Raw genomic sequence first — 12,172 nt, 5'->3', positions numbered from 1 at the left:
TACTCTTCAGGGTTTTACATGGCACCCCCTTTACTCTGACACACTTTGTGAGCTGACCCTTTATCCTCTGACTTCACTGGAGTGGTTCCCTTCCTGGGCAGACCCTTTGGCAAGTCCCCTGGTACTCACGGACACTGTTTTTCCCGGAAGACTCTGCCAGCAGCTCCACTGTCAGCTTTACAGGATTCTCTGCAGCTTAGCTCCACACCTGGTTCACTAGGCCGACCACCTATGACCACCTTCCTTATGCAACAGGAGGAGAGACAGCCGTTCACCTCCTCCTGGGACTCTACTTCCCCCCAAAGATGCCCTGTCACATGTCCCCTCAGCTTTTATGAGCAATCCCAGGATGCACTGAAAGAGTGCCCTCCCACTGGGACTCCCACAAAAGCCAATATGTCACTGACCAGGTTTCCTCCACTGTCCAACAGGCTCCCCTATTGGATGCAGCGGGGACACTCCCTCAGACCCAGTGAATCACACCTGGGATCATGCAACAGGCAACCTAATAGATCAGGCTCCCCTGATAAGCAGATGGAGCATAAAATGCTTTGAACCTAGCATCTAACTAGGAGGGTGCTACATGTACAAAAGGACTGTGTCTGCTTTACAGTGGTCGGTGCAAGTGTGGATGGAGAAGGTGGGGACCTGGGACATAGGGATTGGTGTGTCAGGGGTCATGTCTGGACATGCACTATAAAGAATAGTGTTGACCGTGCAATGTATGACAGCGGGACAGTTTTCCAAGACAGTATGGCGAGTGTTGTCTGTACATGTGCTATACAGAAAAATGTCGGCTGTGCAATGCTTGACAGCGGGACAATTTTCCAAAATAGCAAGGAAGATCAGTTGGCCTGGCGAGATGGAGGTGCAACTGAGGCCCAGGTACAGACAAGGACAATGGATGTGTGCGAATTGAGGAGCACGATCTGCGGCACAGTGATCGTCATGCTGGCTAAGCTGAGTTGGAGCAGCAGTGAAGAGGTTACTGAACCATGTGGCAAAGCGCACGCTGAAGAGATCTGCCTAGCAGGAGGAGCCACCCCCGGAGAATCCGTTAATTTGGAGTTCTGGGCGGAGTCGCCGCCCACGATTCCGAACAGTCAATACGGAAAGAGGTAGGGAGCCTACAAATTACTTCTGCTTTCGGGTGTAGCTGAGAGGGAGACACGTGTGGAGGAGCAAGATGCCGGGTGCCGGAGTTAACCGGAACGCTGAGGCTATCCTACGTGTTGGCGGAGATCTTGCGGAGCGGACTGGGATGCCGATGTCGACCCTGTGGGAAACTGGGGAGCGACTTGTGCCTGATGGACGACTGGCATTGTGTACCGGAGCTGACATGGAGCATCTGGGCCTGGTTTATCCTCAGTGTCTGAATGTTACTGTGCGGCTGCATGTGTGGGGCCAGTGCGGGCACTGTGGCAATCTGCTGCTGCGGGCAGAGAAGAGTGACGGTCAGCCCAGAAGAATGAATGTGTGGTGGGAGACTGGAGTCACTTGTATCCTGTCGGCTTCTGAACTTGGAATCTCTGTGGGCAGAGGAAGAGGAGTGCTTAAGATGTTGCTGGAGCTGGGGCCAGTAGCACCTGTTTGTACTACAGTGTGCCAAGTAAGGGAAACCCACATTACAGAGGCAATGTGCATGCAGGTAGTGAGGGCTGAGGAACGGCCACCTGATGCAAGGAAGACTGCAGTGGCAGATACCAGCACCATTTCAGCAATGGCAGAGGGGAGTCGATGGCCTGCGGTGAGAAAGACTTTGAGTGTGAGCAGTGAGGAAGAGGCCGGGGCCATTGATGTGGGGTCTCCTAGCTTTCAACATCGCTGTGGATCCTTGGAGGAGGGGATTGATGTTTGGAAGTCAGAAGAGGAGACAGAGTGGGACTGGGGAACTGATGAACGGAGCAGTTCAGCCAGTCCTAGCATTCCTGATTAGGAGACAAGGGATTCAGTGGTACGTGGACAGTGTGCCAAGAATCTGGGGTTCTGTGAGGCCTATGCTACGTGGGTCCCAGACCTATCCCCACCTCAAACCTACGCCCGGGCTCGGGAGCAAAATGAGGCCTATGCCTACCTCATCAAAACAGAAGAGACCATGTATTCCCCACTTGGGAGAGGCAACAGACACACCCTCCCCAGGTTCTCCAGACTTCAAAGGCTAATACAGAGAAAGGTGGCCTTGGAATACGGATATGATTATCCTTATGCTCCTAGGGAGATAATGTTGGAGGTAGAGGCCAAGAGAGAGGCTTGCTGTGACCAGGCTGTGTGGGACTTTCTCTACATCTTGAAACCCCATCGCAACCAGTCTAAGCCTGAACTGTGGTAAACCTTTCGGCCTGTAAAAGCTAATTGGAACCTGGGGAGGGCTATCTACATTGACCGTGTGGAGGACCACTGCCCAAACGGTCCTGGCCAGGCTTGGTCCATCCATGTGAAAGACTCTGAAGGGAAAGTTGTTTGAGTCTCACATCCAGACTATTATTGCTGAGTGCAGGATGTCGCCCTTTGCGGAGTTACAAAGTTTGTTTGCAGAAGAAAAGGGGCTAAAGAGCCTGAAGTTTAAAGTTGAACTACAGTTAAAGTTCCAGTATGTTGTTAGGCCCAAAGCCCTATTCCCAATACCACTTCCACTTCTATTCTTGCAGAAGGGATTGGGGAATCAGTAAAACTGCCACCGCTGGGTGGTCTCATCAAAGAGGGCCGACCCTCTAACTTTACAAAGAGACTCTTCTTCAAGAAAGACTCTAGTGATCATATGATTTTGCTTAAAGAGAGATTGTTTGGGCCATCGGGCCAGGATTATTCACAACCTTAGAGTTAAATGGACACAATGCAGAGAAATGTGGGCCATCGGGCCATAGAGGAGGATCTTTTTACAGAGATACTTTTTCTAAAAGGACACTTTGTGAAGATTCTGTCGGGCCAGCTGAAGGAACTTTGTGCAAGTTGCTACCTCGGGAGAGCAGGTAGTGGCTTGAAGTCTCTTTGGAGAAAAGAGGGTGCCAGAATGTGTGGGGCCCCTGAATAGACTGATAACCCTCACAATCAGGACAAGTTTGCTCAGGCTCCAGCAAACAAATTGTCTCAAAGAAGACATGTTGCCCCGGTGCTACAGGTGGAAGGACACTGTGAGCATCTGTCGGATGGACTCCGCATGTCTTCATGAACTTGTGGGCTTGACTGGAATAGGAGGAGTGTCAGTGCCCAGGTGCTGAAATAGGACTGTGCCTATTTCAGTCACAAAAATAAAGTGAGGTAGATAGTTAGCTTGATAGGGTTTGGTTGTCACCTGTCCCAGGAGTAACAGCCGAACGCCGAGTCAAGTGTGCCGGAAGTGACTTCTACCAGAATGTGTAGCTAGGGACTTTGCTGTGAGAAGGTCGCCTCTGAGAAGAGGGCAGTCTCACTGGTTTAGGAAGAAATGTTTTGTAACGAGTTTAACTACATTTTTTTCCCTTTGCAGGCTTGCACTGGATATCCGGGTCTGTCTAGGCCCTACATCGTTTGTAGTGTAAATATTGTATTCAGCTAGTCAGTTAGGATGACATGTGTCTCCTGCTCAAACAGATTTTTTTGTTTGGCGGGGGTTGCATTAAGATTAATGAGCCTACTGTGTATAAATGCTCTTTGTGAATACTTGTACAGTAGATACATATATATTTTTCTACGTAATTTATTATGACTATTGACTGTGTATATTTGTTATTTTCCCTTTTTCCACGTTCCAGGTTTGTGGGATACTCCTTGAAATATTTGAGAAAACAATTTTTGTAGAGGGCGGCTGCCCTGAGCCAGTGGGGACATGGCTCCTTTGGCGGGGGGTGAGTGTAGCACCCTCCTAGATAGGTGCCAAAGAGTAAGTAGTTTTGGCTCTTTTTTGCAGTTTTTTTTCTTTTTATCTATTATGATGTATTTATATGTTTTTATTGCACTTAAGCACTTTTTTTGTGATATGAATTCTAATCACATTAGATTTCACAGGCTATGTCTATTTAATTGAGGAATTTGCTCTGCTAATAGTTGTCTGAACAGAACAGTTGTCTATTTATTTTCTATTATTTACCCCCAGGGATTGCAGTAGCAGCAGTCCCAATTTTTTTATATTAAGTTTACACTATATATTAGCACAGGATAAATTGTTTTGGCGCGAGTGTTTTTTTCTCATTTGTTCAATAGTTTTGACTCTGTCTGCCTATCAGAGGAGCAGCAGGTAAATTCTATATTTCTCTCTGCGTAACAGGGAGCAGGATCTGTGAGTTAGGTCTGCTCAATGTGCTCAGTCTGTGATTCATGTGGTCTGGGAGAGTGTCCCCACTGATCCAATAGGGAGGCACATTGGACAGTGGAGGAAGCCTGACCAATGAGTACACAGGCTTTGATTCAGCCCCAGTGATTGGCACAGACTGGTTGTCTCATGCATTGTGGGGTGTAGTAAAAAAGCCAGGACCACATGTGCTCGGGGTCTTTGGCTGATGAGCAGAGTTTTGGAAGAGGGTGGCAGCTGCTTCCTCTTCTGCAGCGGTTGGTGTATGGTCACAGGCAGTCGGCCTGGTGAGCCAGAAGTGAGGAGCTGAACCCAGAGGTCCAAAAGAGCTGACTAGGGACTTTGCTGTGAGAGTGGAGTTGAGACACTGGAGAACCTGCAAAGCAGTATTGTGAGTACAGGGGGTCGTGTCTAAGGGCCTGACCAGGAAGGGGGCCACTCCAGAGTAGAGTAGTCAGAGGATGGGTGTCAGCTTGTGGAGTGAAAGGGGGTGCTAGGCGAGTACCCTGAAGATAAGTACTAAACAAGTGTCTATTCATGAACTTTACCTCAGATTCATCTAGTGGCAAGGTGAAACTGGGGCCTTGCCGCATCCTCAGATAGAAGTTCTCAGCACTGTGAATAGTTCATATTCTGGAGTATCCCACTCATCCCTTCTCCCATCCCCATATAAAATAAAAACAAAAAAACAATAATCCCTAGACTGTTCGTTGACTGAGCCGGAAAGTAAAGTGTTAAGATTCTGCATGCAGTTGCTATTGGTAACCCAGAGGGACCCGGAAATCCAACAGTCCTCAAGGGGGCAGTGCTACAACAGTTAAAGCGGAGTTCCACCCTGGTAATACTTTTTTTTAATAAAAATACCCCGGGACAGTCAGGGCTAGTACATTCCACAATGGCTAGCCTCTGATCTGTCCCGGGTTGCACTTACCTTTTAGGACAAATACTTACCTTGAAAAAGTATTGTCCAGCGCTGCCATCTCAGGTGTGGGCAGCTTGAAGCCAGCGCGATCCTCTTCTGCATCCTCTTCCGTCTTCTTCGGTCCCACGATGCACTGCACCGGCCCCACCGTCACTTCCGGTGCACGCGCGTCATCCCTCCACAGCTTCTGGGCATGCCCAGAAGCTGTTTAGAAGGGAATGACGCGCGCGCCCCGGAACTGATGTCGGGGCCGGTGCAGGCGCAATGATTCCTGGGAGCGATGACGTTCAGCTCCGAGGAATCATTGCAAAGCCAGGAAGTGACGACGGGCCATGGCCGTCGAGGGGAGGAAGAAGGAAGTAAGGTAAGTATATTTTTTTCTCTACGAGGTAAGTAAAAAAAAAAAAAAAAATGCGATTATCCATTTGTTTTTCAGGTGACCCGGAGCGAGAAGATGGAGGTAAGTATCATTTTAGGGTGGAACTCCACTTTAAGGCTGTAGAAAAGATTCTGCGTTAACTACTTCTGGACCAGGCCTTTTTCTGACACTTGTGGTTTACAAGTTAAAATAATTTTTTTTGCTAGAAAATTACTTAGAACCCCCAAACATATATTTTTTTAGTAAATACCTTAGAGAATAAAATGGAGATTGTTGCAATATTTTTTATCACACCGTATTCGCGCAGCGGCCTTACAAACGCAATTTTTTGGGAAAAAGTGCACTTTTTTAAATTAAAAAATAAGAAAACAGTAAAGTTAGCCCAATTTTTTTCTATAATGTGAAAGATAATGTTACCCTGAGTAAATAGATACCCAACATGTCTTGCTTCAAAATTGTGCCCGCTCATGGAATGGCGCCAAACATTGGTACTTAAAAATCCCCATAGGCAACATTTTAAAAAATTTCTACAGGTTACCAGTTTAGAGTTACAGAGGAGGTCTAGGGCTAAAATTATTGCTCTTGCTCTAGCGATCGTGGCGATACCTCACACGTGTGGTTTGAACACCATTTACATATGTGGGCGGGACTTGCGTATGCGTTTGCTTCTGCGCGTGAGCTAACGAGGACGGAGCGCTTTCATTTTTTTTTTCCTATTTATTTTCTCTTTTATTTTTTATTTTAACACTGTTCTTTAAAAAAAAAAAAAAGTTTTGATCACTTGTATTGCTATTACAAAGGATGTAAACATCCCTTGTAATAGAAATAAGCAGGACAGGACCTCTTTAATGTGAGATCTGGGGTCAAAAAGACCTCAGATCTCACATCTGCACTACAAATAAAAAAAGTATTTTTTTTTTTCATGTTAAAAAAAATGGGCTCCTAAAATCCGTTGCTAGGAAGCGGCGTATGACGTCGCTCTGATCCTCCAAGGCCATAGAGTCAAGTAAGGGCCATCCTGCCCTCACTCGACTTCCTGCCTGAGAGAACAGCAGACTGGATAGTTTTCCCTGTTACCGATGGGTCCGGTAAGCGGGGAAAATGACCAGGAAGCGGCGGGGGGGGGGGGGGGGGGGAGATCACCTCTCCCGCCGCCCATAAAGCTGATCCCGCGGCGCTGGGACCACCCTTATGTTAAAGCGGACCGCCTGCAGTTTAGTTTAACAATATACCGGGGCTATGGCAGCTATCTGCTGCCATAACCCCGGTATTTAAAGTCAAAGTACCAATGTAAAACTGCGGCGGGCGATCCGTAGTGGTTCATATGTCTCTTACTTGTTTTCTAGTGTTTTGTAAAATCTGCCTGTCTGTGAGAAGCCAGCGCTATGTCAGCATATGTCTTCTGAGTCCGCAGTGCACTTTACTTCTGCACTTTACTTCTGCCCTTTCTTCTTGTCCCGGCTGTAATCTCGCACATGTCCAGTAATTCTTTGGACAAGCCTCGTTTTTGTGGGGTTTACTGAGGCAACCCTGTCAGCTCTCAGCTCCTGTTTGTTTTACTGTAAGGCCGACATTTACACCCCCTGTGATGTTGTGAGTCACATGGGGTGTTTCAGGAGCTTGTGAAAGGGAAATCTCGCGGTATCTCAGTCCAGTGCTGCAGAGGGGAATTGACAGAGCCCTCGGGTTATAATGAAAGGACTGATGACACGACAAGTGTGCCGTAAACAGAGGAATATATGCGCATGCGCATGCGCTGGTGATGTCAGTTAAAGAATCAGGACAGATTATAAGAGAAAGGAGAAGATTAGAATGATTTTACACAATGTGATTAGTAAAGTGCTTATCAGAGATTTATATGGGGGAAATTAATCATGGAGAGTTTACAACCACTTTAAGTCCAACAAGGAGCATGTCACCTTTTGGACTTATCTCTTTTATTTACAACTGTTCGTTTTAGGCTACATGCACATGGGTGCACTTGCCTGTGCAGTGTAAAGACACTGTTTGTTATTGTTTTCCCAGATGTCCTAGTGCAGCATACAGCCGCCCATAGACCTAAATGGGTGAAGGTGACTGTATGCAGCTATTTGCTTAAGGACCGGAAGGTTTTACTCCTTAACGACCAGGCCATTTTTTCCAAATTGGCACTGCGTGACTTTAACTGGTAATTGTGCGGTCATATAATACTGTACCCAAACAAAATGTATGTCCTTTTTTCCCACAAATAAGCTTTCGTTTGGTAGTATTTGATCACCGCTGAGATTTTATTTTTTTTTGTTTTACACAAACTTGTCACCTTAATGATATATTGCTCACACATGCCATGGGTATATGTAGAATTACACCCCAAAATAAATTCTGCTGCTTCTCCTGAGTATGGGGATACCACATGTGTGAGACTTTTTGGCAGTCTAGAGGGTACAGAACCCTGAAAAACAATCATAGGCTTTCTAAGGGCGTAAATTGCTCATTTCACTTCCTCACTATCACAGTTTCAGAGTCCCTAAAATGCCAAGATAGCAAAAAAAAACCCCAAATGACCTCTTTTCGGAAAGTAGACACCCTAAGCTATTTGCTAAGAGGCATGGTGAGTATTTTGTAGATCTCATTTATTGCCAAAATTTTGGGGAAAATTAAGAAAGAAAAGGAAAATGTACTGTATTTTTTCCTTTCTTTTTTCCATTTTCAAAACTTTGTTACAAAAAGCTAGATCTGCAAAATACTCACCATGCCTCTCAACAAATAGCTTGGGGTATCTACTTTCCGAAAATGGGTTATTTGTAAGGGGGGGGGGGGTGGAGTAATGTTGGCATTTTTAGGGCCTCCGAAACTGTGATAGGTAGTGAGGAAGTGAAATGAGCAATTTATGCCCTTAGAAAGCCTATGATTGTTTTTCAGGGTTCTGTATGGGGGCTAAATGCAGGGGACAGAGACTGACACTGTGCTATGGGGGCTAAATGCAGGGGACAGAGAAGGACACTGCTATGGGGGCTAAATGCAGGGGACAGAGAAGGACACTGTGCTATGGGGGCTAAATGCAGGGGACAGAGACGGACACTGTGCTATGGGGGCTAAATGCAGGGGACAGAGACGGACACTGTGCTATGGGGGCTAAATGCAGGGGGCAGAGAAGGACACTGTGCTATGGGGGCTAAATGCAGGGGACAGAGACGGACACTGTGCTATGGGGGCTAAATGCAGGGGGCAGAGACGGACACTGTGCTATGGGGGCTAAAGGCAGGGGACAGAGAAGGACACTGTGCTATGGGGGCTAAATGCAGGGGACAGAGACGGACACTGTGCTATGGGGGCTAAAGGCAGGGGGACAGAGACGGACACTGTGCTATAGGGGCTAAAGGCAGGGAACAGAGAAGGACACTGTGCTATTGTAATGTTCCGGTACCTTTGGTACCCTAAATTACACTTTCCACAAGTGTATGCGCCCTACCATTTACTTTTGGAAAGGTGCGCATACACCTTTAAGACTGGAGCTGTCATCACTCAGCGCCGGACTAGATGGCTATTTAAGGCGTCGGCTCTCACTCACATGTGTTCGTTCAAACACCATTATCTGGATGCTAACCTTGCTTGAAGCTTCCATGCTTGCAAGCTTACTTCGCTGACGGAACCTCGCTGCGCTGATCCCTGTATCCCGCTACTGGATCATCCGCCTCTCCTGAACCACCCTTCGGCTGTATCGCTAATAGTGCTAAGTACCCCGCAGGGGAATTCTCTATAAACTTATACTAAGCTTACACTATCTAGCTCTGCATAGTATAGTATCACATCTGCATAAACTAGATTGCTAGCTCTTGAGACTACTGCTACTTTTCTGCACTGGGTTGATCTCTTTTGTATGTCCACCTGCTATTCTATCATCTGCTATCATACAACATTGTTAAACCTTCCTGCATCCATCTGCTACTGTCTCCCCTTCAAGTGTCTATCACCTACCACCTCCACTCAACCTATCCCTCAAACCTTCATCATTGTGTTATCACATATATAAAGTCACTCTAGGAACCAGCTTGCTAATTGTGTGTATTTACTGGCTGAAATAAGACCTTCCACACATGATGAGTCATTGAGGTTGGGAATGGTATCTCAGCATATCTCTTACATGACAACTGACGTGGAACTATTTCTGCAGCTGAAAATCCACACCATATAAGAAACGCAGGAGCGTTACAGATTGAACGAACCTAAAAAATGGATTCAGCAGAAATAGCCACTCAGGTGACACAATTAAAACAGCAAGTATCTGCGTTAATACACGCACTTGCTGAATTAAAAGAAGACAATCAGGCTCTGTCGCAGCAGGTAATTAGACTGACACAACTTACCTCTGCTCAGTCCCCTGAACCCAAGATAAATCCCCCTTTGGTATTTACAGGGGATCGCAAAAAATTTCGCGAATTTAAAAACGCATGTGAGTTACTTTTTTTGCTAAAACCTCGTACCTACCTTACTGATCACATTAAGGTTTGTACTATTATTTCTTACCTATCAAGCGATCCTCGAGCCTGGGCAGATTCTCTTTTTGAGAAAAACGACCAGCTTCTCAACTCCTATGCCTTGTTCCTGGCAGAGCTCACTAGCCTATATGATGACCCCAATAGGCAGAGTACTGCTGATCTTCAGTTAAGATCCTTGAAACAAGGAAGGAGGCCTGTGGAAGACTTTGTCGCAGAGTTCAAGAGATGGACCCTTGATTCAGAATGGAATGATGCATCTCTGAAAACCCAATTTAGGCTTGGCCTATCAGAAGCCGTTAAGGACGAGCTCGCCCGAGCGGATCTGCCAAAAACCCTGGATGCATTAATACAACTCAGTATTACCATAGATAGAAGACTACGAGAAAGAAAGGCTGAAAAGATGGGAATGCCATTATCCGTTTCCTCTCGGAGTCTGGCCGTTGACACCGTTCCTATGGAGATAGGAACCATACGCCCACCGCTATCAACTATGGAAAAAGCCAAAAGACGAAATGAAAATCTCTGCTTGTACTGTGCATCCCCGGATCACAAGATAAACGTCTGTCCCCTAGTCAACAAAAAGAAGGGTGAGTGTTCACATGTCTCTCTAGGAGGATTGACAACTTCATTCACTAACCCCTACATTTCTGTTTTTTTGACATTACAGTGGGACCAGAACAGGATTACTACTAAGGCCATGATTGACACAGGATCTTGTGGAAATTATATGGATATATGTTTTGCTGCTTTAAATAAAATTCCTATTATTTCTAAACTCAAACCTGTCTCAGTAAGTCTTATTACCGGTGTTCCGTTATCCTCTGGTCCGATCACCGATCAGACACAAGCACTTCTAGTCACTATTAACGAGTCTCATAGGGAGACTTCTACCTTCGATTTAATACCATCACCCCACTTTCCCATTGTGTTGGGACTTCCCTGGTTGCACACACACCAACCAACCATAGATTGGAAGAAACGGTCCTTGACCTTCCCTTCTTGTTATTGCGAGGAAACGTGTAACCTCCCGTTTTCCGGGAAGATTCTGTCTGTGGTGACAGATGAGATTGCACCACTATGTTATCAGGATCTTTCTGAGGTTTTTCTTGAGAAAAATGCTCAAGCATTACCTCCTCATCGAGACTATGATTGTAGCATTGATCTACTCCCAAATAGCAAATTGCCGTTCGGTCATGTTTATCCTCTTTCACAGGATGAACTTGCCCATCTCAAAACCTATTTGAATGAGAACTTGGAAAAAGGTTTTATTAGACCTTCCACTTCTTCCACAGCAGCAGGACTCTTTTTTTGTTCGCAATAAAGATTCAAGTCTCAGACCTATCATCGACTACAGGAAATTGAATGCTATCACAATAAAAGATCGCTATCCTCTACCACTTATCCCTGAGCTCATTGAGCAGGTGCGTGGAGCTACCTATTTTTCAAAATTAGACCTGAAAGGAGCATACAATCTCATTCGAATCCGTGATGGACACGAGTGGAAGACTGCGTTCAGAACTAGATACGGATTGTTCGAGTATCTTGTGATGCCATTCGGCCTATGCAATGCCCCTGCAGTTTTCCAACGATTTATAAACGATATTTTTAAAGACTTACTAGATGTCTGTGTTGTGGTATATCTGGACGATATACTTATATATTCACGGACCCTGTCTGAACACATAAGACATGTAAGACTTGTATTATCGAGATTGCTTGCACATAATCTTTATGTGAAGCTGAAGAAATGCTTGTTCCATAAAGATGAGGTACTCTTTCTAGGCTACATCATATCCAAAACAGGAATCGAGATGGACACGAGTAAAATATCCTGCATTCAGGATTGGACTACACCAACTACACGCAAGGCGCTACAGCGATTCCTGGGATTTTCAAATTTCTACAGGAAGTTCATAAAAAACCTTTCTGCTATTGTGAGACCCCTCACACAGCTCACTAGCATAAAAATACCATTTAAATGGTCAGAAGAAGCAAATAAGGCTTTCCACTTGTTAAAGACAAGGTTTACTTCCGCTCCCATATTACGCCATCCAGACCCATCCCTCCAATACATTCTGGAGGTAGATGCGTCAAACCTGGCAGTAGGAGCAATACTCTCCCAACGA

This window comes from Pelophylax lessonae (assembly GCF_965119305.1).
Source record: "Pelophylax lessonae genome assembly, chromosome: 11".
Taxonomy (NCBI): Eukaryota; Metazoa; Chordata; class Amphibia; order Anura; family Ranidae; genus Pelophylax; species Pelophylax lessonae.
This window is presented reverse-complemented; position numbering follows the sequence as displayed.